The 25,850-nt window shown below is 56.3% G+C and overlaps 1 long non-coding RNA gene across 1 annotated transcript in view; it reads left to right on the top strand.

Annotated features, from left to right (window-relative positions):
• Window positions 1-24,955: 24,955 nt before the first annotated feature.
• The window catches only part of LOC131276062 (uncharacterized), a 38,284-nt gene continuing 37,389 nt past the window's right edge, over window positions 24,956-25,850 (top strand). The window contains exon 1 of the long non-coding RNA XR_009183543.1: window positions 24,956-25,387. This is a non-coding gene — a long non-coding RNA (uncharacterized lncRNA). The remainder of the gene's footprint in view (window positions 25,388-25,850) is intronic.

Raw genomic sequence — 25,850 nt, 5'->3', positions numbered from 1 at the left:
CGCTCTCTCCAGGAGGTGGCCTGACATAGGGTTTTTATTTATTTCTTGCTCATGTGGACTTTTTTCATTTTCTTTATTCTGAGTTAGAAAAGTAATACTTGAGAATTTCAAAGAGTACAGATGTATATATAAGCTGAAACAAAGCCTTCTGTGCCTTTGGTTCCTTGCAATCCTTTCCTGAAGGTAACACATAGGTTTGGGCTGTTTCTTTCCAGAACCTTTCCTGTGTTTGTAAATGCATAAGAATGTTTAAAGTAATTCCTACATTTTACACTTTAGGAATCACGCTGTACATTCTTCTAAACTTGCATCTTCCACTTCCTCTATCCTGAGCCTCTTTCCCACGTTGTAAGCATACCTTAATTTACTTACCCGTTCCCACATTGCTGGACATTTATTTCTATTTGCTCTCCCAAACAATACTGCAACGAACGTCCATGAGCATGTGCAAGCATTTATGTACAAGATCCTGATTTTTCTAATTTCCTGCAGTGAACATGTGCCTCTAGATTACTAAAAATATTGTGAAACACATTAAACAGACTCCACTAGACTGTTTCTAAAACCCTGAACCACTCAGCTGGCCCGTCTCTTCTCAGGATAAATGAGCCATTCACTAGCACCGCCTGGTGAGTAAACACCATGTTTTTGGGCCACCCACGCTTTTTACAGAGTCGCCCTCCCCAAGGGGCATCTGGCTCCAGGGGCAGCATGGAGGCGCCAGTGCCCCCTCCTGGGGAAGTGGCCGCGGTGGCCAAGCCGCGGAGGGGTCTGGGTGGGTGGCGCTGGGTGCCGCCTCTCCGCCTGCTGACCGAGGGCCGTTCCCTGCGGCCTGTGTTCCCTGACCGCCTGGGAAGCTTCAGCTGCTGCTCCCAGGAGGGTGCGCTGGCTTCTCCGCGGGCCTGGGCAGCGGGCTGCCGGCTCTGGGGACAGGGAGGGCCCAGCCGAGATGCAGTGCCTTTGCTGGTTGCAGTAAGCACCACGTTTCCTCGGTGTTCCTGACCGGGCATGGACCTGGGAGACCTCTCACCGAGCAGGGGGGCATCGCAGGTGGCGGGGCCTCGAGCCAGAGCCCGGGGGCTCCTCCTGCCCCTCCACCCGGCCCCTCCATCCGTCAGTACCAGCCGGGCCTCCGTCAGGGGCTGGAGGACAGAAGGAGAGGGCGGGGGGGGTGTCTCACGGGGAGGCCAGCGCCGAGGTCACCACGCCTCGCCTCGGCCGCCCGAGCCCGGCCCTTCCAATAACGCCGCCGGGAGCCTGTGTAATTAGGGAGGGGTGCTGAGCGCGCGGGGGAGCCTTCCCAGATCTGAGCCAGTGCATCCTCTTAAAAATGGGGTGATGCGCAGGCGGAGGCTTACAGGCCCCGACACGTCGCACGGACGTGTCCAGATGGGCGGTCAGCTCCGCGTCCTGAGCGGCGCACTGGCAGGCTGGGGGGCGCAGCCCAAGCTGGAGGGCGGGGCGGGGAGGACTCCTGGGCACGCTGGCCGGAGCAGGCGGGCAGGGGCCGGAGCTGCCCCTCCGTGAGCACGTCCCCGGAAGACGCAGTTTCACGGCAGGGAGGCTGATTGCAGAAGACGAGGGGACGCCAGTGCTCGTGGAGCGCCTGCTGCGCGCTGGGCCCGGGCGCTGTCTCGTTCAGGCCTGAGGCAGGTGCTCAGAGCCCCCGTTCGCAGGTGGCTCCAGGGCCTGGCGGGCAGCTGCTGTCCTGGAGCCCACACAGGCAGGCTCGGGCCCAGGGCTGTGCGACCCCCAAGGCCGAGAGGCAATCAAGTCCGTTTCCTTCGAGCTCAGCCCCCTTTCCTCAGTCCTTCTCCAGCAGGACCGCAGCGTGCCGGGGCGAGGAGGGGCTTCCCAGAGCCCTGGCCTGGCCCCCGCTGCACCGCGGGCTGCCCCTGCCCGCAGCCGCCCTGCCCCAGCGCTGGACACGAGCTCAGCCGCCCGGAGGCCTCGCAGCGCCCCCACATCCCTCCAGGCCGGGAGGCCGCCGTGCAGGGAGGGGGCCAGGGCCCTCACTCTCATTGTACTCATCACTTTACAGGCTTCTGCCTGGTGACATCAGAGCGGGCAGCACCCTGGCCCGGCCCAGCAGGCCCCGCCTACTCTTCTTCTTGTCCTTGTGTCCTCCCACGGAGCTGGCCGAGGAGGGCCCGGGTCCCAGCCACGGCACTCTGCCCCTCAGGCCCGCGCCTGCGCCAGCGCCCTCCCCACCCACTCCACCGCGCAGCCCCTGCTGCTGCTGGCCTGGAGTCACCCCCGCCCCTTCTTCCTGCACCCGCTCTCACCCTCCTCCTGCTCTGACCACCATGCTCTACCCGGCAGCCAAGCATCTTTCCAAGCTGCAGCGGCTGTGCATCTGCTAGCCCGGTCCTCCCTGCGGCCATGTGCCTGCTAGGCCGGTCCTCCCTGCGGCCATGTGCCTGCTAGCCTGGTCCTCAGGTCATGTGCCTGCTAGGCTGGTCCTCCCTGCAGCCATGTGCCTGCTAGCCCGGTCCTCCCTGTGGCCATGTGCCTGCTAGCCCGGTCCTCCCTGCGGCCATGTGCCTGCTAGCCCGGTCCTCCCTGCGGCCATGTGCCTGCTAGCCTGGTCCTCAGGCCATGTACCTGCTAGCCCGGTCTTCCCTGCGGCCATGTGCCTGCTAGCCTGGTCCTCAGGCCATGTACCTGCTAGCCCGGTCCTCCCTGTGGCCATGTGCCTGCTAGGCCGGTCCTCCCTGCGGCCATGTGCCTGCTAGCCCGGTCCTCCCTGAGGCCATGTGCCTGCTAGCCCGGTCCTCCCTGAGGCCATGTGCCTGCTAGCCTGGTCCTCCCTGCGGCCATGTGCCTGCTAGGCCGGTCCTCCCTGTGGCCATGTGCCTGCTAGGCCGGTCCTCCCTGCGGCCATGTGCCTGCTAGGCCGGTCCTCCCTGCGGCCATGTGCCTGCTAGGCCGGTCCTCCTTGGCCTGCTAACCTGGTCCTCCCTGAGGCCATGTGCCTGCTAGCCTGGTCCTCAGGTCATGTGCCTGCTAGCCTGGTCCTCCCTGCGGCCATGTGCCTGCTAGCCTGGTCCTCAGGTCATGTGCCTGCTAGCCCGGTCGTCCCTGCGGCCATGTGCCTGCTAGCCCGGTCCTCCCTGAGGCCATGTGCCTGCTAGGCCGGTCCTCCCTGAGGCCATGTGCCTGCTAGGCCGGTCCTCCCTGCGGCCATGTGCCTGCTAGGCCGGTCCTCCCTGCGGCCATGTGCCTGCTAGGCCGGTCCTCCCTGCGGCCATGTACCTGCTAGCCTGGTCCTCCCTGCGGCCATGTGCCTGCTAGCCTGGTCCTCAGGTCATGTGCCTGCTAGCCCGGTCATCCCTGCGGCCATGTGCCTGCTAGCCCGGTCCTCCCTGAGGCCATGTGCCTGCTAGGCCGGTCCTCCCTGCGGCCATGTGCCTGCTAGGCCGGTCCTCCCTGCGGCCATGTGCCTGCTAGGCCGGTCCTCCTTGGCCTGCTAACCTGGTCCTCCCTGCGGCCATGTGCCTGCTAGGCCGGTCCTCCCTGCGGCCATGTGCCTGCTAGGCCGGTCCTCCTTGGCCTGCTAACCTGGTCCTCCCTGAGGCCATGTGTCTGCTAGCCTGGTCCTCAGGTCATGTGCCTGCTAGCCTGGTCGTACCTGCGGCCATGTGCCTGCTAGCCTGGTCCTCCCTGCGGCCATGTGCCTGCTAGCCTGGTCCTCAGGTCATGTGCCTGCTAGCCCGGTCGTCCCTGCGGCCATGTGCCTGCTAGCCTGGTCCTCCCTGCGGCCATGTGCCTGCTAGCCTGGTCCTCCCTGCGGCCATGTACCTGCTAGCCCGGTCCTCCCTGTGGCCATGTGCCTGCTAGCCCGGTCCTCCCTGCGGCCATGTGCCTGCTAGGCCGGTCCTCCCTGGCCTGCTAGCCCGGTCCTCCCTGAGGCCATGTGTCTGCTAGCCTGGTCCTCAGGTCACGTGCCTGCTAGCCTGGTCCTCCCTGCGGCCATGTACCTGCTAGCCCGGTCCTCCCTGTGGCCATGTGCCTGCTAGCCTGGTCCTCAGGTCCTGTGCCTGCTAGCCCGGTCCTCCCTGCGGCCATGTGCCTGCTAGGCCAGCCCTTCTGTGGTCCCTCCTCCCACAGGCCCCTGGGGCCCTGGCCCGGGGACTTCACTGCCTGACGCTGCCCCCGCTTCCCCCCACCTCTTCCCTTACCTGACCCCCAGAACGTAAACCACCCACAGTGTCACAAAAACAGGCTGGGACTCGAGTTCTCTTAGTCTCTGCCCTCAGCTGTGAAGCAGGCAGCTTGCTTTTCCTGCAGCTGAACTCGAACGGCGGTGCAGGCAGCGCTCTGCAAGAGTGGGGTGAGCAGAGCTGGCCCCAGCCCGGCACTCGGTCAGGCTGGTTTTTCACTCTGCTCCTTCCCGTGGTCCTTTTCCGCTCTCCGCGGTGAAGCCAGCTCTAAGGTGACCGCCTGGCGTCCAGGCCCGTGTTGACAAGGGCCTCAGGGACTGCCCGCGGCCTCCGGGTGACAGGTCCACACGCAGGCCACTGCGCCTCAGCGTGTCCGCGGCCCTGCTGGACACAGGCGTCTCCAGTCCACTGTCCTCAGCATGTCCATGACCCTGCTGGACACTGGCCCCTGCACTCCACTGCCCTCAGCGTGCTGTGGCCTGCTGGGAGTTCCAGCCCTCCTTTACTCCTCACTGGATTGTGGGGTGGGGGCCCCGAGCTCCTGGCTCACCACCATCGCCCCCTGGACTCTTGGGTCCCCCAGGAGGCCCCAGTCGCCTGGCCTGCGCTTTTAACGTGGCGTCAAGACTGAGGATTCATGGGTGGCACCCGTGAAGGTGCAGGGCAAACGCGTGAAAATAAAACACTTCCCGACCTCGTTATCAGAGATGCAGATTTTATTTATTTTCTCAGAAGTGGAGTGTCTGGTGAGGTTTTTTTGGGTGGGCGGGGAGGTGGTGGTGTAGTCTAGTGGGGCAGTAAATCTAGGCAGCAGTCCCATCGGTCACGGAGCAGGCGGGACGGCGGGGTGACGCGCCCTGGAGATACAGGCCCCCGAGGCTTGCAATAAATCCCCTGGTCTGCGGCCAGGGCCCCACACGTGTAGCCCAGTGGGAGGCCGCTCGGTCCCCGGCGTGGGGGGCCCTGGGAAGCCAGCCTGGACGCTCTAGTAGGGGAGGCAGCAACGCGGGGGAGTTAGGGGCGGCCAGCCCTGTGGTCACCCAGGGCTCCGTGCCCTTGACCGGCCCTGGGGGGCGGGAAGCTGGGGTGTCTGTGAGCTCCTGGCCCACGCGCGGGGCAATCCTCCCAGGGTGGGGGCTGGCCACTGCCCCTTCCGCATCTCTGCTCGTTTCCCATCTCCGTTTTGGATTCCTGCTCTGCCCAGGCTTAGGTGCAGGGTACCCGAAGGCTCGCCTCATCCTTGCTGCCTCCTCCGTCTGTGTTACCTGCCTACATGTTACCTGCATGCTTGGCTTAAGCTCCACCGGTATACACACTTGTCGTCCTCTTCTTTCAGACCGGGAGAGCTGTGGTCAGGCCCCGGGCTTCCAGCCACCCTCAGGACAAAGCATGGCCAGTTCTGGGGGCTGGCCAAGATCGCCCCGACAGTCTGTGAGCAGAAGTGGTGTCTATAACTTTTGCTTACTCTCCAGCCCTTAAAGAAAAGCCTCCTCTCCTCTCGTGTCTCCTTCCCACAGCTGGGTACAGACAGCGTGGAAACCTGGCTCTGACCGTTCAGCAGAGGGCACCTTTGGGATGGTGGAGGGAAAATGGAAGGAGCCAGTTTCCCTGAATCACCTCATGGAGCAGAGTCATCTGAGTTGCTGCTCAGTAAAGTTAATAAGCTTTTGTTGCATTTGTTCCACGTTTCTATTTAGATGATCCCCTGGCCCTCAATTAAAACAGAACTCTTAATTTCACTCCCTTCCTCCCTTAATTTAATCCTTTCCTGTATTCTCCTCTCCTGTAAACGTCATCTAGGCTGAACCAATTTAATATCAAGATGCTGGGATTTAGTGTTAAATAACTTTAAAAAAATCTTACCTTCACATTCAATCTATCACCCAATCCCATTGATTCTATTTTCAAATTTCATCATGAATGCATCCTCTTAGTCTTCATGCTTTTTTTTTGGATCTCAGTGGAGACAGTTGAATTAATCATAAACCTCTTTTATTAATTGCCAGTTCAGGCAGGGCCCCTGTCTTGTTTTACTGATCTTGCTTCATTTTATTTTTAACTTTTTATTTCAGTTTAGTCAGTTTCATGGCTGTAAAGTAGCATCACTTAATGATTTTAATTGGTAGTTGCATTACTGTGTCAGTGTGAGCATCGGTTTGCATGCTTCCTGGCCAGCCTACCTCCACTTATTTGAATTGCCTGCTCCTAGTCTTTGCCATTTTTTTTCTGCTGAGTTTCCTATCTTGTTCTTGTTGATTTTCAGGGAAGAGCTCCTTTAATCATAGGAACGATCATGATCAGGCCCCGTGCTAGTTTACACTTATGTTTAATGAGCTTGATCAAGGAAAGGCCGAGCAAACCCCTAGAATGGGAGGCCCAGCGGTTCACACAGGTGGGCGGGCGGAGGCGCCACCCTGCGCGAGGTCTCGAGAGCGTCTGGAAGCGCAAAGCGCCTGCTTTGTGGGCTCTGCGCCTCCCTCGTGCCAGTCCTGGGCGGCACGGGCCACCTCCACCTACAAACCAGCCTTCCACCACTCGGGACCGGTGAGGGCGTTGGTCGTTACGCTCCAAAGAAGTTCTCATTCAATGGTGCTTTAGAATTTTCAGACCTCTCTTTTTGCGTGCACCATTAAGTTGACTGGCCCATTAAAAATCAGTGGTTAAACACGAGTTTGTTGTTAAAAAGGAAAAATAATGATAATGATACTGACAGTGATGGAAACAATGGCCCACCCTGCTCAGAGTCAAAAGCATCAGGCCATTAGCACATGAGATATGAAACGTGCAAATGCGTTTTCCGGCCATTCGGCCCAACATGGGTGATTTACCTTGAACAAAATAACGCCATTAATCACACTAAAGAAATGTTAGTTTGAATTTCATTCAGTTAAGAGTTTTGCTTGTATTTAATTTGCAAATTAGTTTTTATAGTGTATTTTTCAATTTCGTAACATGAGAATTTCATCTCTTAGCTTTTTTTTTTTTTACAGCGGTACCAGGGATTGAACCTCGCTCCTCATATATGTGAAGCTACGCCCGATCCCCCATAGCTGTTTCTAAGTTTGTAGATATTTTGAATAACATAATAATAAAAACATTTCAACCAATACTGTAATGGTTTTTTCCACTACAGTTTGGGACATAGGGTCTTAGCGTATTGAGAGGTTCATTTGCAGATCACAGACTATTAATTATTTGACAGAAGTTAAGGTGAATGGTGGCCATGAAAACTGATTCTAAAATATCAGGCACAACAGACCATTCAACTGTGTGGCTCTGGAGTTCAGCTCAGAGGTAAGGTGAACACACTCACAGGTTTGCGGTAGATACGGTGGGCTGGTCCTCAACTGCCGTTCCATCCTTATCCTGGTGTCGTCTCCTCTTACTGACGCAGGAAAGCCAAGAACTACGTTCCCAGACTCCCTTGCAAGTTGAGTTCTGGATGGGATTTAGGGCCAGCCTGTTGGATGCACCCTACTCCTGCTCTTTCTGATGCCAGGCACTCCTGTGAACCATTTGTCTTGGTGCCAGGGTCCAGCCACCATCTTTGAGGAGGCCGAGAGGCAGGGCGCGTGTGGGTGGGCATGCTGTGGATGGTGTGGACCACGGCAGGCGTGGCGGTCTCCGACTGTGGTGAGGATGATTTGGTTCTGCACCAATGGCTCCTTGACTGCAGGAGACGCAGCAGCTCTTACGCTGGCCCAGGTTCTCCTGTGGCTTTGGGAATCCTTTCTGAAAGCTCAGCCTGTTTGTTGAGTGCTTTTGGTGATCCTCTAAGCCATGAATACCTGTATCGTTCATGCTTGCTCAACCCAGCCAGAAAGGATTCTATTTTCTGCAGCCAAAGCCAGACTGATGAGTGAGACCTTCTGATGCCAAAACCAACTCCCACACAAGGTGAGATCACCCGTTGTGCACAGGGCCCTGGCTAAGGCTATGTGTGGTACGGTTTTGGTCTCTGTCATCACGGAGTTCAGAGACAGGACTGCATGTGAGCAGCTCAAGCTGTGGTGCTTGGGTCCAGGGGTCGGTGGGGGGAAGATACCACTTGTGCGGATGGCTGGGGGAGCCTCATGGGAGGGGTGAAATCTGAACAGAACTTTGATTAACGGGTTACGACCAGAGAGAAGGCAGATGGAGAAAAGAGGACCTAGCAGGTGGTCACTGCCATGTGATGGGAGAGCCAAGGACCGAGGACCCTGGCAGCCCACCCCGGAACGCCCCAGCCGTCAGGGAGAAAGCATCGCCTCGCTGACACCTTGAGTGTGGCCTTCTCCCAGCCTCAAAACCGGGAGCCAACGAATTCCCATCGCTTAAGCCAACTCATTGAGTGGCAGTCGTTTTAGCAGCTGGAAATTAAAACAGGCGCTTGTCTAGTGCTTGTTCAGTTTTTTCTTGGTGACAGTGCTGATGATAATTGATTTTTTCAGGTGTGTACAAACAAGATTAAAATTCTTTGTTCAAAGACTGTGCATGGTCTGTACTTAGACCTTCCATTATCCCTTATAGATGCCACTGATGTTAAACTGACCAATCTATTTTTTTACCGTCCTTGTAATTTGGGTTCTGTTTTTTTTTGCTGTCAGCCCATTTTGCCTCAGATTATTGCCTACTTGGTCCTCAAGTACCTTTTCAACCCAAGCTCACAGATGCACCTCACTATACTTCTCAGCACCCTGCATGGGAGGAGGCCACTGGCCTCTTTCTCCTCCAGGCTCTGCTTCCTTCTTCCTCTCGTTTCCTGGCAGCTGGAGGAGTAAGGACACCACTCCTCTATTCTTCAGTCCTGTGCACCTGGCACTCTCGTCCGTTCAGTCTTGAGTGCTTGGCTGTTGGACAGCTTTGTCTTGAGCTCAGGGAAGAAAGACATCTTTCTTGTTGTTGGCCTACAGCCCGCTCTCCAGTCCTCTTTTCCAGAGAGTTCTGGAGTGGGCTCTTAAGTCTCTAGAAGCAAAGTTATACCTTTGGCTTTCCACTTGTCCCTTGTTTGCAGGGTCCCTCAGCAAACTCATACAGAGGGGAGTAGGGATGGACCTTGTTGGGTTCCCTGTCCAGGTTCCATTCTGCCACTGTTAGGCCCAGCAGAAGACTCCCCTGGCATAATCTGTGTGGGGCTTAGGGTAGTGCGATGCAGGCAGCTACTGGCCACCATTGAGGCATGAGGCAATGAGGATCTGAGCTGGGTGCTAAGAAGTCCAGCAGCTTCCACCTGGGTCTTTTGGGATGCTCCTTCTTGGAATCAGCCTCCATGCTGTGAAAAGACCAAGCCACATGGAAAGGAGAATTGTAGGTGCCCCAGTTGAGCTCCCAGCCAACAGTCTCATCCACTGCCAGCCTGTGAGTAAACGTCTTGGACATCCAGCCCTGTGGGGCCTTCGGGCAGCTCCAGCTCCAACCGTGATATCACGGCAGCCACGTGATAAGACACCAAGTGAGAGCTGCCCAGGCGAGCTCATCAACCCTCAGAATCATGAGATCATAATAAAGTGGTGTTTCAAGCCACCGAGTTTTTGGGTAATTTGCTCACATCAACAGATACCTAAAAGGGGAAGTAGGTTGCAGACCACATTTGTAAGTAGGCTTCCCTGGAGGTCTTAAGATTGAGCAAAGATGTGTGCACCTGTCCAGCTGGACAAAGAAGAGCGTTCTAAAGACATCTCTGCATGGGTGAGGGGTAGAGGGACAGTTACCAAACCCTGTGCCCTAGTGACTTGAGAGGGGATGCATCTTGGTCTACTGCGCTGCCCCTGCAGAAAGAGCTGGGGCATGAGCAGGATTTCTCTCTGCTGGCTCTCCTCGCAAGATGTTTATATGTTGCTCCTTCCATGGCTCAGCTAATTAGCTGGCATGTCTGATTAGCTGCTTGCCTTCTAAAAATACTTTTGTGAAAGTAACACCTCCTCGTTCAAGAGCTTTATTAGCTTGCTGTGAGATGCAAGCTCTTCACAGCAATCCCAGGCCCAAACCCCAATGATGTGGAGACAAACATCCCCCCAAACAGGCTGTGCTAGAGGTGCTGAGCCATCACTGCGGATAAGCCATCTGCTCAAGCTGCCGTCTCCTCGCCTGTTTCCTGGGTTGATTCGAAATGAGCCAGATTTTGAGTTGCATTTGGCACGTGGTCAAAGGCCTGATCGGAAAGTGCAGGCACGTGGGGCAAAGCAGGTGGTGTGGAGGGACTCAGGGTGAGGTTTCGGGGACCCGAGAAGGAGAAGGTAGTCCTTTGCTGATGTGTACCTTGACTGACTACTCGCCTGAGTGTGTAAACCAGAGCAGCAATGACAGCAGGAGTTGCTGTCGGCAGCGTCAGGGGTCTCCGCCGCTCTTCCACACCCATTCTTGGCAGGGCAGATGCCAGATGAGGAGGGATGGAAGCTGGTGGCTTCTCTGCCCGGTGCAGTGTCCCGTCCCAGCATTTCACACGTTCATCCTTGGTGGAGGTGCCTGGGCTCATGCCCTCCTCAGGTCCTCCTCCAGCTTCCATCACCTACATGATGGCCAAGGGGATTTGTAGATCAGAAGGAGGGTCCCCAGCCTCAGGTTCTCTGTCAAGGTGTAGCTCCTGGACTCAGCTTGTCTTCAGCCTGGGGAGTGAAGGGTGTGAGGCTCTGCCTAGGGAGGTCTGGAGTCAGAAGTCCTTGGCTTCCTTCATGCACGGCTTGATGAGATCAGGTCTAAACAGGCGTCCAGGGGTTGTCGGAAAAGGGGCCACCATACTTTGCAATTCCAGAGGCACCATTGCCTGCAGTTGGGCAGTGCACAACCTGTGCATCTGTACTAGTGGCCCTGATGGAAAAGGAGGCAGCATGGAATTCTGTAAATAGCACCGAGCAGAAGTCGAGACAACTGCTTCTAATTCTTCTCTAAGCCCTGACCATGCCACTCTCCTGCTCAGCAGCTTCTTAGCGGCAGTCCTTAATTTTGCTTCTGATCTGGCTCCTTACCTCCGCTCTGCCTCCACCTCCAAAGCCTCCCCTCATTCCCTCTACTCCAGCCACTCTGGCTATCTGTTGTTTTTCAAATATACCAGGTTCTCCTCCTTCAGGACCTTTTGTCTTCTACCTGGAATGTTTTCCCCCCAGATATCTGCATGGTGTACTTAACTCAACTCTGTGCTCAAACACCACCTTCCCATAAGGCCTTCCCTTGCCACGCTGTCCCAAACACCTCCCCGGGCTCTCTCCGCTCCCACCCCTGCTCGGTTTTGTATCATGCCACTTGTCACTGTCAGGTGATAATTTACTCCTTTTCTGTTTTTGGAGGGCTTGCCTTCTCACTGCTCCATCTCTAATCGTGCCCAGAGGACAAATAAATGAGTGAACACACTTCACAGCCGCCCATCTGCCCTTGTGGCCTTGGAAGGTTACTGTGTGCCCTGAAGAGCCCGTCTGTTTCATGAGGAGGTGACAGGGGCCCTGGGCTCCGTTCTCCTGGCTGGAAAATTGGCTTTCCTCTTCTTTTGGGGAAAGGATGATGGGAAGATATTGGACCCTGTGAGGGCTGTGTGGAGGGGCCCAGAGGTGAAGGAAGGAAACAGTGAAAATAAAGAGATGGAGAAGGCGGGAAGAGGTAGAAAACCTCAGCCCAGTGTGGCCTCCAGCCTGGATGGAGCAAGGAGGTCCTCGAGCTCAGCTGGATCAGAAGCAGCCAGAGAAATCCCGCAGCAGGAACACGGCTTGGGCATGAAAGGAGATCAAAGGCCCCAGAGTCTGGCCAACGTGGTGATTGTAGCTTCAACTTTGACGATACTTGATATCGTCATTGATGGATAAAGTTACTTCCCTTTCCATGCTTCTACTGGTTGTTTGAAGGAGAAAGTCTTGGTTTGACACTGGATGCTTCACTACTTCTCCGATGCAATTGACCGGAATGAGGAGCGGCCCCTCATTTTAGGTGGGGAGTTCTCCAGAGTCATCCTTATGCTCTTTTGTCTCACCACCGCCCTCCCCACTCACGTTCCAGTGACACACATGCTAAGAGGTTAAATGTAGCGTGTCCAGGATTAGAGCTCAGGCTTGTTCTCTCAGCCCTTAGAAGATGATTCTTGATCATCCGTAGGCATCAGCGTCACTGGGGCAAGTTTTTCAAAAAGCACAAATGCCTGGAGAGCATCTAAGCAATTCACGCATGGCAGCAGGTGACCTGATCTGACAGTCCATGTAGCAGCTCTTGGAAAAGCACTCTTAAGTATCTGTTCAGTATTTATGTAAAAGATGTAGGGAGGTGGTGGACTTGGCCCAGTGGTTAGGGCGTCTGTCTACCACATGGGAGGTCCACGGTTCAAACCCCGGGCCTCCTTGACCCGTGTGGAGCTGGCCCATGTGCAGTGCTGATGCACGCAAGCAGTGCCCTGCCACCCAGGGGTGTCCCCCGCGTAGGGGAGCCCCACGCGCAAGGAGTGTGCCCCGTAAGGAGAGCCGCCCAGCGTGAAACAAAGTGCAGCCTGCCCAGGAATGGTGCTGCACATGGAGAGCTGACACAACAAGATGATGCAACAAAAAGAGACACAGATTCCTGTGCCGCTGACAATAATAGAAGCAGACAAGGAAGAAAGACGCAACAAATAGAGAGAACAGACAACCGGGGTGGGGAGGGGGGTGGGGAAGGGGAGAGAAATGAATAAATAAATAAATCTTAAAAAAAAAAAAGGTGTAGGGAGAGGTTTATTTCCTGATAATGAAGGTTTTACATAAAGAAAGATGCACTTATTCATTCCCACTGGATCAATAGTTTGAAGAACTTGAGGAAAATATTTCCCACTTTTCTTTTGCTCTTCTTTTTAAAGCAATTAACTGATATTTCTAACAAATTAAATTCTGCCTATGGATGACAAAAAATCAAATAGGACTATAAGGCTTAAAATATAAAATAGGAATTCCTCCATGGCCCCTCTTACCTATCCTCAAATACTCAAAAGCTACCATTTTCAACTCCTAGCTTTTTTTTTCCTCCTTAAATAACATGCAATGTGCCATTATTTCTTGATGTGTCAATTTATATGCTATTTTTTTATTTCTCTTCTGAGAGTTGAAGATTTAACATTCCATCACCACCTACACCGTCCCTTCCCATCATTATCAATATAGTTTTATCACAACTTTAACACTATTTGCACTATGAAAATATTACTCACCACTGACTCAAGTAGGGTTGTACGATTACATTTCTGTTCTTGAAAAAATGCTTCTATTTCCCCCTTTGCTTAGTTTTATCTGTATCACCCTTTCACTCTCACTCAAGATCTCCATTTTGTCGCCCTCTTCTTTCCGGCCCATCTGTTCCGGTTTCTTCCTAGGGCTGGTTCAGAGAGTTACCCTGGTGTTTCTTGTATTGGCTCCTCTGATTTATCTCCTGCTGCTTTTCATTCTGGGCTTATGTTTTTCTTTTGCTGAAACACACCTTCCAGTAGCTTCCTAAGAAAGAATGCAGGGGAGGGAGGGGGAAGGCTTTTGAGTCACTCTGTGTCTGAACATGTTTTCATTTTATCTTCATACCTGACAGATTGTTTGGATGGATATAAAATAGTTTCACCTCAGAACTGAGATGTAACTCCATTGCTTTCCAGCATTTAGGATTGCTTTTGAAATGTCTGATACCATTTACTGCATTCTTTGTATGTGACCTTTCTTTTCTTTTTCTTCCTTTATCTTTCTGGAATTTTTTAGAAGATCTTTATGCCTGCCGTCCTGATATTTCATGATGAAGTACACTGGTCTTTTTCATTCATTCTCCGAGGTCCACAGTGGAATCTTCCAATGTAGAGATATGGGCCCTTGATTCTTAGACATTTTCTTGTAGGCATTCTTTGCTAATTTCTTCCCTTTTCTTCTTTCTTCTGGATCTCCTATTTGTCAGATGACGTTTGTCTTAGTCCAGAGTTTACACATTGTAGGTTGTCTTCCGTTAGGAACTCAGCAAACCAATTTAGCAGATTGTAACCAGAATTTTAAAAATGGATTATAATAGAATGGAATAAAAGAGACAGTTTCAGTCTGCGTATCATGTTGTGAGCATAGGCATTGTGTAGGGGCTGTGTGTGTACTGGGTTGCAACACAATTTGAGATGCACGTCTTACCATGAGCCACGGCCAGGAGAGTTTACAACCCACAGTAGAACGCTTCATCTGATCTCCTTTCTCTTCTGTCATCTGTTTCTTTGCCTTCTCATTTTACTTTTTCTTTTTAGATTTTTATTTATTTATCCCCCCATCTCACTGTTTGCACTTGCTGTCTGCTCTCTGTGCCCATTCACTATGTGTTCTTCTGTGTCCGCTTGTCTTCTCTTTAGGTGGCACCAGGAACTGATCCTGGGAGCTTCTGGAGTGAGAGAGAGGTGCTCAATCTCTTGTGCCACCTCAGCTACCTGGTCTGCTGTGTCTCTTATTATCTCTCCTTTGTTTTTCTTTACGTTGTGTCTTCTTGCTGCACCAGCTCTCCTGCATGCGTCAGCATTCTTATACAGGCCAGTACTCCTGTGCACACCAGCACTTCTGCACAGGCCAGCACTCTGCGTGGGCCAGCTCTCTGCTCAGGCCCGCTTACCATGCAGGCCAGCTCGCCTTCACCAGGAGGCCCCAGGAATCGAACCCTGGACCTCCTATATGGTAGACAGGAGGCCACATCTTGAGACACATCTGCTTGCCTCATTTTACTTTCTTACATTCCTTCTATATGGAATTTTAAATTTTGACTGCCAGATTTTTAATTCCTAGGAGCTCCTATTGGCTGTTTGCTCCTTTTCCACAGTGTAATGTTATTTTGTAGATACAATATCTTCCCTCATGTGTTTGAGGACATTAATTGCAGTTTACCAAACCTTTTCTTTACTTCTTGCATTTTCTCTGCTTCATCTTGTTTCCTTTATGTCTGTTTTGGCCTCTTTCTTTCATGTTGGAGGCTTTCTTCATTTGTCCTTGGCTTTTGGCTAAGCTGTGATGGCCTGAGAGAGAAAGTGTGCTTCTGAGCAATGAGTGAGTGATGGTGCCACTTACTGAGTTGGAGAAGGCTAGGGGAGCAGTCAGTTTTGTGGAATAAGAAATCAATCACTTTTTAGGAAATTCTAGAGCTATCATATAGAAATAAAATGCAAGCCACATACGTAAGTTTCAATTCTCTAGTAGCCACCTTTAAAATAGTTTAAAAAAAACAACAGGAAAAATTAATATTAAGAATGTATTTTATTTAACCCAGTAGGTCCAAAATACAATTTCAGCAGGCAATCAATAGAAAATTATTAGAGATATTTTAATTCTCTATTTTCATACAAAGTCTTCGAAGTCTGGTGTGTGTTTTACACCTGCTGTCTCAGCCACATTTCACGAGCTCAGGGGCCACGTGTGGAGAGCGGCTGCCATCTTGGACAGCACAAGTCTAGAGCCGTGTTGGGCACAGCCTGGATTCTGTGATTCACGGGCAAGACTCAACCGAGGAAAAAATATGCGGCCGGCTTTTAGTTTGAGGGTCCTTTCTCCTATGAATGACGTGACATTGGAATAAGTATCTCTATATCTGTTGACTTTTTGACCAAAGAGCAGGAAGGTCAGACTCAAGAGAGGGCAACGAGAAGAGGGGCCAGCCAAGAAAAACGCCGGAAGGCTGGAGAACCGGCATTTGGAGAGTCCCTCCGCACGCCGGGCACGGCACACACTCGGGCTCAGTTAACGGCGCCAGCTGTACGGCCCCAGGTGACAGGTGGGTTACCCAGGGACGTTGGGTAACCTGCCCAGGGACCCCGCTGAGTGCAAACGCCACGAGGACGGGCAGCGGGCCGGCTTTCCGCCCCAGGTAGCCCCCATGCCTTGCACAGTGTCTGGTACGTGCTGCCCCTCAAAATCCAGGCGAGATGACTGAGTGGGGAAACCAGCAGTGTGGACCCCAGAGCCAGCCTGGCTGTGCGTGCTGAGGCGGGCAGCCAGCTGGCTTTGGAGTTACTGGCTCCTTCCCCGCCTGGCCCTGGCTTCTTTGCCGAGCTCAAGAACTGGGAACTGTGTTTTAGCTGAGGAGAGACCAGCAGCCTCCACGCAGGTGCAACTGTGAGAAAACCACGGGAAGCTGGAGACATGGGGGAGTCTTGCAAACAAGGGCTGTGGGCCCAGACTGCCTGGGCACCCTCCAGGTGGGTCCCTTCCTGGCTGCATGGCCTTAGGCAAGTGTCTTAACCTTTCTGTGCCTCTGTTTCTGCATCTGTAGAATGAAGGGGAACAATAGCAGCCACCTCAGGGGGTTAGCACAAAGATTAAACGAGGGAGGTCAACGAAGCACCTAGAGCCAGGCCAGGCAGTTAGTAAGTGCTGCATAAATGCTAGTGTGGGTCTGCTCAGTGGCCCTGTGCCCCATCCTCTCGTGTGCAGTGTCCTCCTCCTGGCCAAGTGCCCGAGAAGCAAATGTTTGGAATTTGGGGTCAGAGGGTTTGAGCCACATAGTAGTTGTATATTAGTGCACACGTCACGTGACATCCCGCACCCTCCATTTCCTCACCAGAGAAACGGACACAAACTATGCCCCTTACCTGGCAGTAGGTTCAGGCTCCCAGGGGTATACCCATGCTACTTATCCTCGGCTCCGAGTGGGATGGGATTCGCAATTCGGGGCCTGTGTAGACCCTGGGGGGCCCTGCCTGCACCCGGCTCTCATCCCTGCAGGGTATTTGGCCCGCATTTCTTTTCCGGAAGCTTCCTCTGGCCACTGAAGACCCTGTGACCACCTATGTGGAAGGTGGACATTCCAGGGCCCCGGAGCCTTGCGCCCCCTCCTCCAGTCGCCCCGCGTTCTCACCCGGGGGCTGCGGGGAGTTGGTGTAAAAGTTCCCACCTCGCCTGAAGCTAGCCCGAGCCTGTGTCCTACCCCGTCTCCCTGTCTCCCTGTCTCCCCGTTTCCTCAGCGGGGTCTAACTCCTGCCCGGTGGGGGCGACTCGTCAGCGGGCACTCCTCCTTGGCCGCGCCCCCTTCCCTTTACCTCGTCTCTCCTTTAGGTGCTCAAAGCAACCTGCCTGCCCTGGGGCCGTCGTCTCGGGGGCTGTGGGACCCCGTGGGTGTTGCTTCCCTGCTGAAGCAAGCACCAGGCACCCGGCTGGCTAAGCAAAGCGCTCCTTGGCTCACAGTGCTGAGGCGGGGAAGCCCGAGCTGGAGGCCTCCTAGGGTGACGCTGTCCCCGGGGGCTGTGGGGCTGGCCGCGCGGCCCTCGGTCCCTCGCTTTCCTGTCCCAAGGCGGTGCCAGCGCGACTCTCCGCCTTTCTCCTCCAGGTTCTGGTGGCTTCCGGCTTCTTCCCGTGGCCTTCTAGAAGGCCTCCAGGGACAACTAGGACCCGTTCTGATCCCCTTGGGCTGTCCCTTGACTGAAGAAACGTTGTCAAGAGAAGGCCCCGAACGCGGCCCTAGAACACGTCCACGCTGGGGGCGCGGTTTAGTCCACTCCAGCGCCCCGACACCCCTCTCGGGGGGGCCTGCGGAGGCGCTGGCTGTGGGGGACAGCCTCCGGGGGGCCTGCTGCCCGGGCACTTCTGATCCAGGACAGAAGCGGCTGCCTGCGGGAGGTGCCGGTGGCCCCTTGTCCCCCCAGAGAGGCCTGGGCCGTGCTGAGGAGAGCCTCGTTCCAAGTGGCGATGGACTTGGCGTGAATGTGAGCCACCCCAGGGCAGCCTCACCTGCCAGCGTCGGCCTGGGCACCGCGTGCTCACCTGTCCCCTGCAGGCTCCTGAAGGCTGTGGGGCCGCTCCGGGCCGACAGGCCTTGACCTGCCAGCTTGACCCTCACGGGGCCTTGAGGAGCAGGGCGGTAGGGCTCGGGAGTGCTGACCGTCACTGCACAGCTGGTCCTGGGGTCCTAGTGACTGAGCCCTTCGGGGCTAATCAGGGGAGCTAACCAGGCGCGCACAGCCCAGCGCCTGCCGTTTTTTTTAATCGCTGTCTTGCATCTTGGAGGGAGAAGCAGAAAGAGCTGCGTTGGCCTGGAACCGGCCCAAGATTAGCTCTGGGCCAAGCGTGGCACACAGCGTTCCGGGAGCTTGGCTGGCAGCTTGGTGGGAGCCTGGCAGGGGGCAGGAGTCCCAGGTGAGGGCCAGGGGTCCCCGCTGAGGGGCAGGGGTCCCAGGTGAGGGCCAGGGGTCCCCGCTGAGGGGTGCAGGCGGGGGGTCCTTGCCCTGCCCGGTTGGCCTGCATCAAGGAGACCCTGCCCGTGCTTTGCCCTGCCTGCCTAGGGAAGTCCTGGCCTCCACGTTTCTTTGGACCCTCCGTTCCTCCGTCCTCCCCCGTTTCCACACCGTCCTGCTGTGCAGACGAGCGGCGCCACCCTTCAGCCCCCACTGACGGGGGACATCCTCCTGCGATGGGGTGGTGGGCTCCTCAGCTCAGCGCTGGGGAAGGGGCTCCGGAGGCCACTTCCCTGAGGCCCCAGGACAGGAGGCACTTGTCACCAGCAAGACAAGTTGTCACCTGGGGCAGCACAGGGGCAGGTGAGGGGGCAGGGCTGAGCCCTGACCAGGGAGCGACAAGCCCACGTTCCAGCCTAGCCCTGCGCCCGTGGCCTGGGCCCCTAGCGGTCTTCTGAGGGTCAGATCCAGCCTGACCGCCGCCGCCCCTGGAGACCCTGCGGGGCCCGGACCCCTTTACGCCCCTGTGGCCTTGTCCTGGTGCCCACGGGGCTGGAGGGCACAGCCCGACTCCTGCCGGGAGCAGCCTGGAATGAGCTGCCTCGGTTTCCTAGGAATGCTGCGACCAGCAAAGGCGAACGGCCACCAACCGGCGGCTTAAACACAGGGGCGCGGTCTCGGCTCTGGGCTGGAAGTCCAAGGCGGGGAGGAAGGCAGGGGCACACCTGCTGCCAGTCCCTCCCGGCCGCTGGCGGTGGCTGGCCATCCAGTGGCCGCAGGAGCACCCTCTCTGTGCCCCTCTGCTTATAAGGACGCCAGCCAGGATGGATCAAGAGCCCGTCCTACCCCAGGATGCTCTCATTTAGATTTGCCCAATTTCAGCCATCATGACCCCATTTCCAAATCATGTTGTAGCTTTCGGTTCTGGGGATTAGGCTTCACGCATCTTTTTTGAGGGGAAGCGGGTCAGAATTTAACTGGTAACAACTATCCACTGATCCCGTTTCTGGCAGGTGCCTCCAGCCCAGCCTCGCAGGGGCCCCAGCACCTCCGCCCCCCGACTTGCCACGCCTGCGTCTGGAAGCCCCCAGATACCCCCGCCCTGCCTGTGCCAGCCTTTGGCTGCCCCTGCTCCCCTGCTGCCTCCTCCGGGGCTCCTGCAGCCCTGGCCCAGCTGAGGGGGGCTTTTGCCCTCGGCTAGAGACTCTGGGGCTGAGCTGGCCATTCCTCTGCAGAGAAGCCAGGGACAAGATTTGTGCATGGATTTTGTGTGATATATTCATCTCTAATAAAATTTTAAAAAGACAATAATAAAAAAATAAAAAAATAAAAAATACATAGCAATCAAAAAAAAAAAATTTGTGCACGGAGACTGCTCAGCCACCTCCCCCCGTCTAGCCTTGCTTGTGTTTTGCTTTCTCATCTTGCAGAATTCCTTTGCAAGAGTTCTTTTCTTGTGGTGGATGTGAGTCCAAATTCTCTCTTTCGGGAGGGCATGCCCTTCTGGTGTCTTTGGCTGGGGCTTGCCTTTGTTTCATCTTTGCAGTTGTCTGTTTGGGGCAAAGAGAGGATTCCTAGTATTCACCATGAACCTAGAGCAGATGGGAGTCTTGCTGCCGATGTCAGTTACCCACTGCCGTGTAACAAACAATGCTAACATTTGGTGGCTTGAAACAATAGCCATTTATTTAGCTCATGGTCTGGTGAGTCAGCAGTTTGACAGGGCTCAGCTGGACGGTTCTTCTGCTCTTGGTGGAGCTCACTCGTGAGTCTGTGGTCAGCTGGCAGGTGTCACGTGTCTGGTGGTTGGTTGGCTGTTGGCTTGTCTCTGCCATGTGACCTCTCATAGTTCTTGATGTGGTGGGTGGGTGGGCGGGCTCCTAGGGGAATGAGCAGAAGCATGCCAGGCCTATCTGGGTCTACTGAAAGACTGGCTCATTGTCGCTTCTGCTGCCTGTTGGCTGAAACAAGTACAAGGCTAGCACATGTCAGGAGGTGGAGGGCTGGGAAAGTTGCATTGCAAAGGTTCAGGGGTAAGGGGAGGTAGAGAATTGTGGCCAGTTTTGCCAACAAGCCATCTACCATCCTACACCTGCCCTGCCCTCTTCTCAAAAGGCAGTGCTGCTCAAGCCGCAGTGTTCTCTGAGTCCAGAATTTCCCCCACAGTCTCCCTTCCCATCTCCAAGCCATCGTCCCTATAATCATTCAAAGAGTGGGTGTGGGAGGGGTGCTAGATGTAAAACCTCTTTGGAACCAGCACCACAGGGGGCTTGTAGGGATGGAAATACACCAAATACTCCAAAGCAATCCCTCAAGTGAAAGTGAGGTGGGAAACAGAGCAGGCTTTTTCCATCCTATGTATTTTTTGACTTATTATTTTGAAATAATTTCAGATTTAAAAAAGAAGTTGCCAAAACAATACACTGAGTTACTGTGTACCCTTCACTCAGCTTCCCCTCGTGTTAGTATCATGCATTGTACAATGATCAAAACTGAGAAATTCACATTGATATAACCCCATTAGCCAATCCACAGAGGTTGCTCATAGTGTGCCAATTCCTCCCCCTGCCCCGCCCCACCCCCAGCTGTCCTGGTCCGCGATGCAGCCCGGGATCCCACACTGTGTTTGGTGCCCGTCTCTTCAGCCCCCTCTAAGCTGGGCCGCGTCCTCGGCCTTTCTTTGTTTTTTATGACCCTGGAACTTTGGAGGAGTGCTAGCCAGTTATTCTGTGGAATGCCTCTTAATCTGGGTTTGTCTACATTTTCTCCTGCTCAGGTTGAAATTATGCGTTTTTGGAAGGAATACCGTGGAAGTCGTCTTGTGCATCTAACTGAGAGGCGCGTGACATCAGCGGGATTCACGCTTGGTGACGTGGCCTGGAAGAGCTCGGTTAAGGCGTTGCCCGCCAAGCAGCTCCACCGCACAGACACAGTCTTCCCGTCACGATTAATAAGCACCATGTGGGGAGACTATGTCAGTATCTTTATTCTCAGCAAACTTTGCCCAGTCGTTTTGGCATTTTGGGGTGATCATTGCTACAAGAGTTACCAATGGGGTGGCTGCTACATGGTGATTTTCTATTTCCATCATTCCTTGTACATTTATTAATTAGAATTCTGCTGTAAGGAGGACCTGTCTCTTCCCCATCATTTATTTATTCATTTATTCATTCATTTAAAAATTTATGTCAGTGTGGATTCCTGGGTATTTATGGTATTTTTATATTTATGGTGTTTAGGGTGTATTTATGGTATGGGCTGTAACTGTTTCCATCCTCGTTTATCCTGCCCAGCAGGCTCTTTCAGACGCGGCATCTTCACCATCTGGGAAGTGCTGGTCACTCCCTGTAGAGGCCGTGGCCCTGGTGGGTGGGTCCCAGGTCCTGGGCATGGCTGCATCGCCGGGGCTCCGGGCCTTGTGTGCTGAATGAGTGAATGAGTGAATGAATGAATGCCTTGTACCCCCTGAAAGTGGAGCAAGGCCTTCCTGGGCCCTAGGTTCTGGGCGGGCCTCCTCCGAGGTTCCTTGGCTAAGGCAGAACAAAACCAGCAAAAAAACGCGCCCCCCACTCTAAAATGTGTAAGGAAGCCTAAAGCAAATGTGTTCCATAGTGGCTACTTAGCTGCCTTTAGTTTTGGAAATATCAATATTTCTTACAAGTAGTTGGGTCTGTCTCTTTCTGCTTGTGCCCCGAACGCATGCTAGGCCTGGTTATTTGGCCATCTGGGGCCAGTTGAAGGTGCCAGGGACGGCTTTGTGGAGCAGGGGACATTTGAGGTGGATCTGAAGGTTTATGAGCCACCACTTAACAGGCAGAGAAAAGCAGGAGAGGTATTCCAGGACGGGGAAAAAGCGCAGTGAAAAAGGCGATGCTTTGGCCAAACGGTCAAGAGCTCCACGAAGAGGGCGTGAGGCTCAGCGGGGAAATTAGGGTGGGAAGTTGGGCAGGGCTTTGAACGTCAGATTAAGGGTTTGGACTTTATTCGATAGGTAGTGGGAGCCAAAGGAGGGGCTAAGGCAGGACTGACGACATTCATTCGTTCATTCATTCATTCATTCATTCGTTTGTTCCTTCCTTCCTTCCTTCCTTCCTTCCTTCCTTCCTTCCTTCCTTCCTTCCTTCCTTCCTTCCTTCCTTCCTTCCTTCCTTCCTTCCTTCCTTCCTTCATTAAAGAAAGCCGATTAAACCTCTACCACCTGTCAGGTGCTGCTCCTACAGTTCTGGAAAAGATCCAGTTCCGGTGGTCGTGGAGCCAGAAGGGACGGAGCGTGCCAGCCGATGCACCGTGCGGCAGCGAGCAGGAAGGGGCTCGCTCATCTCCTCCCTCGCACGCCCCGCTTCGCCCGCGCATGACGGGAGGACTTTGGCGACAGGGGAAGGAGGAGAGGGTGCCTCAGCCTCAGAGATTCCCGCGGCGACGGCCTGAGAGCGTGGCCTGGTGTCCTGCAACGTGAGGACAGCTCTTCCTAAAACCCCTTTGAAAGTGCGGGGCTCGACGCCTGTGGCCCGGAGGCGCGCCGGAGGGGGGTGGCGCTGCCGTGCGCCTGCTGAACGCCTTTGCTCTGGCCCGTCATGCGTGCGGTCAGCTCCTCGCCCGCGCCCCCTCAGCTCGCCCGCACCGCGTTCTCCCATCAGCAGCACCCGCAGGGTGCTGCAGGCAGCGGGCACAGCCCCAGGAGAGGGGACCCCTCCTCCCAGCAGCCTCAGCCTTTGCCTGGCGGGCAGTGGACAAATGCCCCAGCCCCCGCGGCCTCCCTGGACGGCTCTGAGGGGCTGACCCTGGCTGCAGAGGTCGCGGGGGCAGCCCCAGCTGCCCACGGCCACCTGCCGGCGACACAGCCTTCCCCCACTGCCGCCCTCCCGCCCCCCGCCCCTGCCCGCCAGGCGCTTCCTGCCGTCACTTCCTAGGGGCGCTGCTGCCGCGGCAGCCTGGCCGCAGGTCTGCTCCGGGGGAGCCACGCTAAGGTGTATTTTCGAGGAAGAGCCCTGGCGTCTGCACTTGCACCCTGGCTCCCCACACCTGAGCTGGGGACGGGCTCCTGCCAGCAGGGGCACGGTCCCCGCCCCGGCCCGGCCCCATTGCCACTTTCGGGTGTCCCCTTCTCCCCTTGAGACTGGCCCACTCCACCCCATGACTCTGAGCCCGAGGAAGGCTGAGAGCACACGGGGGGGAGGGGGGCAAGCGCCAGCAGGGCTGCCCCGAGCAGGTCAGTGGGGGGGGTGATGGGGGGGAGCCGGCTCGGCCTTCCAGCCACTTCCCCCCAGATGGCAACCAGCAGCTTTTTTTGGGGGGGGTAGTCTAATCACTAAACTCCCCTCTGTAGGGTACTTTTTTTAGAGCCTTGGAGAAGCCGTGAAATCTTGCCACAGGCACCAGAACTGCGTGGGGAACAGGGAACGGCAGCTCTGGGACTGAAGGGGGAGGCGACAAGTTCCCGGGAATATTAAAGATGAACACCAGGCACTTTGCGGCCGTTTAATTCTTAGAGGACTCAGGCTGCTGAAGGGGAGGCAGAACCTTTTCTCCCTCCCCTGCTCCTTCCTCCCCTTCTCTGTTCTGGGGACTCTGTGACCCTCGGATGCCCCTTGAGGGCTGAGACGGTTTTATGTAATAACGGAGGGAAGAAAGAGTCTAATTCAGCTTGGGCCGAGCACGGGACTGGAAACGAGGGGGATGGTTTTAAAAATAGCTCCTGCTGAGAGAGGAATGCGGCGTCTCCCGGGACAGGCGCACCCCGTGGTGAACCCGCGGCCTCAGGCTCCCCCGGACAGGCTGCTCTGGACTCCCGGGCCCTGGGCTGCAGCGGCCTTGGCCGTGCAGAGCCTGCCCGCCTCCCGGCCTCCCGACCGCGCCGCTGGGTCACCCGCCTCCTGCCCCCTCCGCGGATTAGGCACGCAGCTCCTGTCGCTGGACCTCCAGCTCCTTCACGGAGCACGCGCAACCCTCCACAGGGGCGGGAGGGACCTTGGGAGCCAAGGAGGGCGAAGGAGATGCGCGAGAGTGAGGGGCGCCTTAGAGACCCTGTGCCCAGGACGGAAAGGGGGGGGGCTCCTCCCAGCCGGGGCCCGAAGCCCCCTGGCACCGGGCGGGGGGGGAGGGGGAGGGCTGCAGGGGAGGCAGGGCGGGCTGCCCCTGGGGAGGAGGCTCCTTGCTGGGTCAGGGGTGCACCCCCCCCCCCCAACAGAAGACCCCTTCTTCCCACGCCCATCCCCTGTGATCGCTTGATTCTGGTCACCTCTGCTCCTAAAGGACTGGGTATAAGCAGAAGCGAGTGCGAATCCTGCGGCTCCAGGGCTTTCCCTGTGTGCCCCGCAGGCAGGCGGTCACCGGCTCCTTGGCTGTGCCCATGCGTGGGGGTCTCTGGGTGTGCCCTCCTCAGCTCTCTGGAAGGGAGCGTCCCGTCTGCACCCCCAGACTCCCCTGAACTGGGCAGTGACCCCGACTCCTCCTTGCCTGGCTCTTGATGCCTGAGGGGGCACGCGTGGACACGGGCAGAGTGACCGAGAGCCTTGCTCAGTCAGCCGGGGGAAGGGGGAGGGCAGTAGCTCTCCCTGCCTCCCGGCGCTGGCACGGTGCCACCCTCGGGGCCCGAGTGGTGCTCTTGGCTCCCGCCCGCTCCCTCGCGGTCGCCAGCCCTCCCCTGCGACGGGCTCCCCGGCACGAGGGCGTCGCCCCTCAGCCTTCCCTGTTTCCTCCTGTTTCGTCCTGGGAGCGCCTCCGGGCAGCCCAGCCCAGCACAGGGCAGTGGGGCCGGGCGGCTGTCGCTGGCTCCTGCGAGCGGAGGGGACGAGGGCCTGTGCCACCTCCTGGCGCGCCGGGGGGCCGCTTCTCAGCCGGCTTGCTAGGGCCAGTGTTTCTCCACGGGGACTGCTGGGCAGGGCCGGCTTAGCTGAGAAACAACGGGAGGCTGCGGGAGAAGAAGAGGCCGCCAGCGCCTGGGCGCTTGGCCAGAGCCTGGAGCCTCGACAACCCAGGTCCAGTCAAACGCGCGCTTGGCGGGGGCTGCTCAGCCTGCTGCAGCCCAGCTGGGACTCCGACCGCCACAGCCCAGAGGGGCTGCCCCTGCCCCCAGGGGACCCACCCCGGGGTCCTCAGAGAGGCCCCGGGCCCCCGGGAAGAGTGGCCGCTGGAGAAGGTAGGTGGGGTGGAGCCCTGCGCACACGCTGCTGCCGTGCTGCCCTGGCCGGAGCTTCCACCCTCCAGGCCCACCCGCTGAGGGGGGTCCTGCCTCTGGCCTCCTGTCCAGCCTCCCCGGGGAGCCGCGCCCTTCCCCGGCGCGGCAGAGGCCAGGACTAGGTGACGAGGGGGCAGGTCCCGGGAGCCCGGCCACACGGTCAGGCGCCGGAATGCTGGACGTCACAGCGCTGCGCGGGCAGCCCCCCGCGTCCGTGGGCGTGGGAAAGAGACGCAAACACCGCCGGGCGCTGAACCCCAGGGAGGCTGCCGTTCCGTGCCCCCGGCGCCCTTCGGAGTGCTGGTCACAAGGCCCTTGGGGACGCGCTGGCAGCCGGCCAGGCGCAGCCGCTGGAGGAGGCCGCCTCCTCGCGGGTGCTGCGTGCGGTCCCTGCACAGAGCGGGCGCTGCCGCGGCGTCCTGCC

This window comes from Dasypus novemcinctus, chromosome 26, assembly GCF_030445035.2.
Source record: "Dasypus novemcinctus isolate mDasNov1 chromosome 26, mDasNov1.1.hap2, whole genome shotgun sequence".
NCBI lineage: Eukaryota > Metazoa > Chordata > Mammalia > Cingulata > Dasypodidae > Dasypus > Dasypus novemcinctus.
The sequence above is the reverse complement of the archived record's forward strand: the minus strand, read 5'-3'. Positions and strand labels throughout refer to the sequence as shown.